Source organism: Montipora capricornis, chromosome 12 (assembly GCF_036669925.1).
Source record: "Montipora capricornis isolate CH-2021 chromosome 12, ASM3666992v2, whole genome shotgun sequence".
NCBI classification, from domain to species: Eukaryota; Metazoa; Cnidaria; class Anthozoa; order Scleractinia; family Acroporidae; genus Montipora; species Montipora capricornis.
In genome coordinates, this window is record NC_090894.1 from 35,472,438 (window position 1) to 35,479,937 (window position 7,500).

The 7,500-nt window shown below is 38.7% G+C and overlaps 1 protein-coding gene across 2 annotated transcripts in view; it reads right to left on the reverse strand.

The window, feature by feature from the left end:
• LOC138026643 (uncharacterized) overlaps positions 1-7,500 on the reverse strand; it is an 86,705-nt gene that overhangs the window by 49,012 nt on the left and 30,193 nt on the right. The window lies entirely within an intron of this gene.

Below are 7,500 nucleotides of genomic sequence, written 5' to 3' on the forward strand. Positions count from 1 at the left end.
AAATTTGGTAGCGAACTCGGTTATGCGGTAGCGAACATGTAGCGAACTCGCACGTAGCAAACAAGTCATTTTGGTACTTTCGCAAGCCAACATTTGTAGGCTTGATTATTTGAATTGTGCGAGTTGAACAACAAAATCTCAGTGTCTGATATTAAAGTGTCACAGAATTAAAAATATTTGTGCTCCCATTGAGCTTGGTCTGAGTGCTGTTGTGTTAGCTTTTCCTTGTCACATTCAACATTATATTATATACAATACTTTATTACATAAGTTTAGAGATTTACATGCACTTCCGTGATGAAATAAAAATGACATGACATATGATGTTTTCAATAATGAAAAATTGTCGTATCGGCCTTTCGATTTGTCGGACGATTTTTTCACTAGTGAAAAATTGTTGTATCAGTCTTTTGATTGGCTAATATTATGTTGAATTTTGCTATTTGTTTAGGACTTGAGTTCACAATCGGTGGATTGATAGCCTCTCGATTCACACTTACCTCATTAATCACTCACTCCCATCCCCATTAATTAACCCTTTGATGTCCAAACTGGCCTAAAATGGCCAGGTTATTCTGTCTAACGCCAGACGATTTTACTCATCAATGGGGAACCCCTGGGAGTCAATGGGTTTACTTTCTGATCTCTGTACTTATATAATATAAATAAACAAATTACTTTATAGTTGGCATGTTTGTACGATGTTTGTTACTCATTCATTGTGAAGGATCGTTTACGTGATCCTTCACAACTCATGAACAAATATCGTACGCACTCACCAACCATGAATTAAATGGTGGAAATAGTTTCTCTTTTTTTCAAAAAAAAATATATATTCTGTCCTTAGATATAGCTAGGCATAGTTAATCTAGGGACTGGTTATGAAACCCTGGGAATTTCAAAAGCAGGAACAATACAGTCGCAATTAGATGTTGAACCGACCATGACCCTGCACAATCTTTTGTTTTTGGTTCGCAAGTGAATTTCGAATAAATTAGTCCAAACTTTTGATTGGTTATCCTGCCGAAAAAAGCATGTTTTTGTCAGGTTTTGTGCAGAAGTGAACAAAAACATGAAACAAGCCCACATCTATTAACTATGAGTTAGGGTAATCATATCAAGACTAAATTTGGCCAGGTTATTAAGTACCCATTGCAGATTTCTCACATTATATTTCCCTCCAAAGTAATGTAACCATGGCAACAATATTAGGCATTTGTTTGAGCCTTAAAATCAATATATATTGTCTTTTTTGAAGAAACAGGGCGGTGAAATCTACCCATTCAGCATTACCAGATAATGTTAGAAATAATCTCTAATAAAAATATTTAAAATTCTTCGAAATCTGTAGGCCAGTTTTTCAGAAAAATCAGTTTTTTTTTAAATTTGAAATACAGACGTTTTAACTTAATCTAAGCTAACATGAGAAAAAGGAAAAAATTCAGGGTCCGGAAGCAGAGATATAAACAAGTAAAGTTGCAAAATCAGGAAAAATGAGGGGGTTACAAGATCAGCATTTACGCATGTGTTACGTGCTAATTCAAGTCTGCACGCGAGTTGACCTACAGGCCAACACCAATGGATTTAAGCGACCATCAAACCATTTGAATAGGTGATGTCTATTTACATTCCATATTATATAGGAATTAGCAGAAAGGTGAGCGATTTTGAATCATGAGGTGACGCAAGCTGTTTTCGAATTGAGTGTGTGGCATACACGGGCGCGCTCAGCTGGAAACCCTTTCGAGCATCCTTAAGTTAAGCCTTTCACATTCAAACGGCCTCAACCAGCCAGACTTAGTATTTTACTCTGTCTAACGCCAGACGATTTTACCCATCAATGGGGAACCCCCGGGAGTCAATGGGTTAAGTTGAGTTTACCATATGAAAGGAATTGTTTGTGATTGCCTATAAATAACATGTTGAGGCTCAAGATGGCGACGTGTGAACCCCCATGCCAACTATCAAAGTTGATAGGAACTAAGTGAGAGCAAGCCTTCTAATTACTGTTTTAGCATAACCCACTGACAGATTTATTCAACAAAAAGATAAAATAAAGTAAAGTAAAGTAAAGCAAAGTAAAGCAACCATATTTAACGTCGATAACTCGTAACAGTAATTCAACTGACAAACCTGAGGTCGACGGTGCGCTCATTTTACTCCCCCCTCTCCATCAGTGCTCCGTTTTACGGGTATTTAAAGCTACTTAGCTACACGGAAAGGAAAGAAGTCGAAACAAGGATGCGAGATCCGGGAATCGAACTCAAGACCTCTTGCACCAAGGCCGCGCACTAAACGACTGTGCCATCCTTGCTCCTTGTGAAAATGTGAAGGGGAAGCCATATGTAATAACATTGCAGCTCCTGGTCATGTCTATGAATTGTTAGCCACTCCTGGGCGGTTGAGTGCAGCTTTTGGGATAAGGTGGCTAGTATATACATGTATATATTCCGGCTTGGAATTATCCTTTTTAAGCCAGTTCTATTTTCAAACACTGGGTTCACGATCATCGTAATGAAGTTTATTTTCACACACACTTTTATGTGGACTGCAGGTCTTGGCAGATTTCCCTGGAAACAAACCAATATTAGATGGGTTCACAGTCTAAATGAAAACACTTTGATGAATAGGTGAAGAGTACATTGTACAAAGTAGGGGAGGAGTATCGGGAAAGGCTAAGGGGATGAGATGCAAGTTTGGTTGACCGTTTGGGGAAAGCTGCAAAGCCCACACATGTACATGTATGCATTGCGTACCTATCTTAAATTATAATTAGTATCTATGGACAGTCAACTTTAGCAAAAGGAACAAACATTACTAAATTAATTTAAACGACTTTTGGATGACCTTGAAAAAGTGGTCGCAATTTTTTTCACGGACCAATGTTTGGCAAGATTAAAACAAAGCTTTTCCTTATTCCTGCCAAGGGAACTCCTAATTTGGGCAGTAAACAGTTCGAAACTGATTAATTTAAAATACATGCATTTCAAATGATGCCAAAGCAAAATGCCAATCGCTTTCCAGAAAGTTCTATGGTGTGATGACGTTGTTTGCATTCGTTATGCCAATGAAAAATTTGCACTCGTTTGTTTTTGTTCGATAAGCCAGTTTTTGCATTTTTTTTTAAGTTCTGTTGTTACATTTGCTTTCTAGGGTCATCTGAAAGTCGCTTTAATATGGAATTTTTTTTGGTTTATGCATAATGCGTCCTGTTTGAAACTGGTGAGAGTAGAAGGTTCCTATAGCATGAAATGCCTTGTACTTTTAGGAACTTCTGATTTGATTGTTACACTGTTTACAGTTATGGGATTCTACAAGTTCCAAAGTATGGACTTCAAAATAAATGGAGCTGAGCTCTAACATGACAATATAATACCTTAGGTATTTTGACATGTGAAACACATCCCTCAGGAGATGGCAGAAAGTGCTGTAATGAATGCACATCTTCATTGCGATCTTCCAAATCTGCTTTCATATACATGTAAGTAAGTAACTTTCTTTCAACTGGGGTTGATGAGGCTGATTAGGCCCCTAGCAAATACATGCTAATATGCCGAGAAAAGTGAAATAAATAAATAAAAATTGTATATATATATATATATACATGATCAATTAATAACTAACATTCTAACTATATCAATAAATAAACAATCTTAACTCTTAAAATTATTACAATGAATCATAGAAATCTGTACATTACAGATGTAGTTCTCTCACAGCCTTCTTAAATTCCTTAAGATTTTTCGTTGAACGTAATTAATCCGGTAAAGATTTCCACACTTTGGCACCAATAAAAGTCGTAGATTTTAGGCCAAGTTTGTAGTTTTCTCACGTGGGACAACTAGCTTGTTGGTACCTGTCAAGCACTTCACATTATTACGTATGACGAACAAGTCACTTATATATCCCGGTAACATACCATTAACAGCTTTAAAAATTAATATGGCAACGTCCTGGAAGGCAACGATTGGACAAAGTTAAGGCGTAGTCATCATCACCATGAAGGGGCACCGGTTTGTTGTAGACACACCTTAGAGCTCTCACATTAAGTCTTTCCAGCTTCTGCTTATCAGACTCATTACAATTATTCCAGATCGCAGAACAGTAAGTAAAATAAGACATTACATACGAGTTGTAGAGGCACATCTTCCAAGAGATTGAAAGTGTGTTCTTTAGCCTGCTCAAAACGTCTAACTGATTTCCAACTTTCTTTGTAATCTTGCCAATGTGTTTGCTAAAATTTAGTGAGTTATCGATAGTTACGCCTAAAAGTTCTAAATGGTCTAAGATAGGAACATGTACATCACTAATGCTAAAGGAAAGATCACAAGGATAGTTTTTTGGAAGAATAATACATTTACATTTCTCGGGGTTGAGCGCAAGCTTATTATCGTCAAACCAACGACTCGCAACAGCGAGATTGCCATTGATTACAGACTTCACCACCTCAGGATCGCAATCACTAATATCAATTTGATTATCATCAGCATAGTTGGACAAATTAGCACGATTAATAAAATAGAACAGATCATTACGAAAAATATTAAAAAGAAGGGACCCTAACACCGATCCCTGAGGTACACCCTTAGAAAAAACAACAACATCAGATGTTACATCTTCTATCCTGACACGCTGGGACCTATCTCTAAGGTAACTGTGTAGAAGGGGCAGGCTGACTGGAGCAACACCGTAGGCAGCAAGCTTAGCGAGGAGGAGGTCGTGCGGTATCATGTCAAAGGCTTTGCTCAGATCCATAGAAACTGTGCCAACAACACACTTATTGTCAAGTGCATTCCTCCAATCCTCAATCAAACGTAGAAGTACCGCCTCACAGCTGTAGCCCTGTCTATAGGCAGACAGAAACGGTGAGAGAGAGTTGGTGTGCAAGACACTTCTCAAAAACGTTATCCAGAGTAACTAGAATCGACACTGGCCGATAAAAAGATTTGTCATAAGGATCGTCCTTTTTGAATATGGGGCAGATTTCGGCCAGCTTCCAAGCAGCCGGCACAGAGCCAGTGTCAATAATCTTGTCGATAAGAACAGATAGCGGATAAGCAAGAGCATCAGCACCATCCCGCAATGTTCGTGGCAGTATCTTATCATAGCCAGTTGCTTTCTTTTGGATAGAGTGACTTAAGTATATGTTCGACTTCAGGTGGACATACAGAGCGAAACTGGAAGGATTCTTCCGCAGAGCAGTGGGTCTGTATAGCAAAGATACTTGGATGACTGTTAAAACGGAAATAATCATCGTGACGCCCATCGCTATCATTGTCCTTCAAGAAGGATGAAAAGTGCGTGCTAAAAATTTGTGCTACTTCCAGTTTGTTAACAACAAGACTATCACCCTCTTTAAGCTGAATGGAATCCCGGCTGATGCTTTTCTTTGAGTGCATGAAAGGCTCGACTGTTTGCCACCCTCCCACAGGCCCCAAAGGTCCGCATTTTGATACTCAATATCCAAGTTAAGGTGTGCAGTCGGTTAAACTGAAGTTTAAAACTTAACATTTAATTAAAATCAAAGAATGGAAAAAGCAGTAATGTATTCACTGGGAAACTAAAACCAACTGCACCCTAGTAGCCCGAGCCATTCAGAACATTTCAATGAGGGCACAGCTAAGGGTGCGTTTTTTTTGGAAAAACCAAAAACGGAAAGGTGCTAACAATATTGTTGCTGTCAAGAAACTTTTAGTGTAATTTCTGGTGTGAAATTTGCAGGAAACCTGACTATTTTCGACCTATTCATGTCTTCGATTGTACGGTAAAAATAGCGCGAGAAGAACATTTGGACTGAACTGTCACGTACGGCGGTAGCTGTTGTGTACCATTTTTGCATGGGAAACCGCTTGTCAAAAATACTTTTTTCAAATCCTTTCCCAAAAAAATGCTGAAGTGATGAATCTCAAAAATCCGGATTTAGATTTAATCCGAGGTATCCTCCTCGAGTGTGGATACTTTCCTACCGTGTACTTTCCCGATACAATTTTTCATGTATTGCTACTTTCCCAAATAAATGGATCAGACAATTAAAAATACATTTCGGTAGTTTGGTCCACTTTGGCCTCGTTAGCACCCCCCCACATGAAATCCTAGTTATGGGCCTGCCGATATCAAATGGGATCAAATGCAAATCATCACGAAATCACTCAGGATCGAAATTCTTGAAAGTGCGTTTTTCAACGGTTATAGGGCAAGTCCTAGGGCAGTGTGACCTGCTAACAGCATAGACCAAGTGATGGTCACTTAAGCCCAAATCTAACGTGCCAGACGTTAAAAAAGATCAAGGCCTATTTGTCAGGATTACGTCTATGAGAGTACTAGATGTTGCAGTCACTCTCGTGGGTTCCCTGATCATGTACCTGTACATGTTGGTTTTGTCTACATGCAGATAGCTTGGAAGATGCAAAGCACAGCTTTGTCTGGCATTTTATCACCCACTTTAACATCAGAAATAATAATAATAATAATAGACAGAGCTCTTTCATGGATTTTTTTTGTTTTTGTGCAAACACGAACATTCATGAGAGCTTAATAGCCCATTTCCGAGTTCTGAGCTCCCTGAAAACTGGTACCGAATTTCTGCATGGGAGAGAGGCTAGGTGCTCACATAGCAGCGCGAAAATAAAAATCTCAGCAAGTTTTATCAAAAAAAATTAGACTGATTAAATATGGTTTACTGCTCCGTAGATTTGTGTCGGAACGGTAATCGGAACCGGGCAGACCTGTCTTTCTTTCGATTTCCTACGGACAAACAACTTTCTATTTGGTTGAAATTCTGTCGTAAAGCTGATAGAAAGTAGGAAAGCAATAGCTTGCTAGGAAAACAACTTAAGGATCTGTAACGAGCACTTTACTGATGATTCTTATCGGAAAACATTTAATGGTAGGCGTACCCTCAACGATTATGCCATACCAGCAATATTTCGAATCTACAACAAACCTGAAACATCGAGAAATGAACGCTGCGAAAAAACGTGCAGAAAAACGATCTTTTCAGAGAGAGTCCCATGTCAAAACAACGAAAAAAGCGAAAGCTCAGAGTGCAGCAAACACAAGCACAGCTGATATTGGTATCATACACAATGATCATACCTATGCAAAAACACCAAGTGGTGATCATGTTTCCGAGGGCACACTTGCGAAGAATAGAAGTTCGACTGGAACCCAAACCGATGTTACATTGGTAGATGTCCAACAGTGGGAAGACGACCAAGAGGAGTTAATTCGGTTACGTCAAGAGAATGAAGAAATGCCGCAAAAGCTTCAAGACAAACCTACTACTAAGAGGGAATTGTTTATGGAAGACGTTTTAAAAGGCAATGAATCAGTAGGGTTCTATTCTGGTGTTCCTTCTCTAAGTTGTCTGCAAGTGCTTTCAGAGTTACTAAGGCCAGAAGCAGAAAATTTGAAATACTGGGAAAAGAATAAAGGGAAAACTATGGCATATCAAACATCAGGTAAAAAGAAACCGGGACCAAAGAGAGTTTTGAAGCTAGA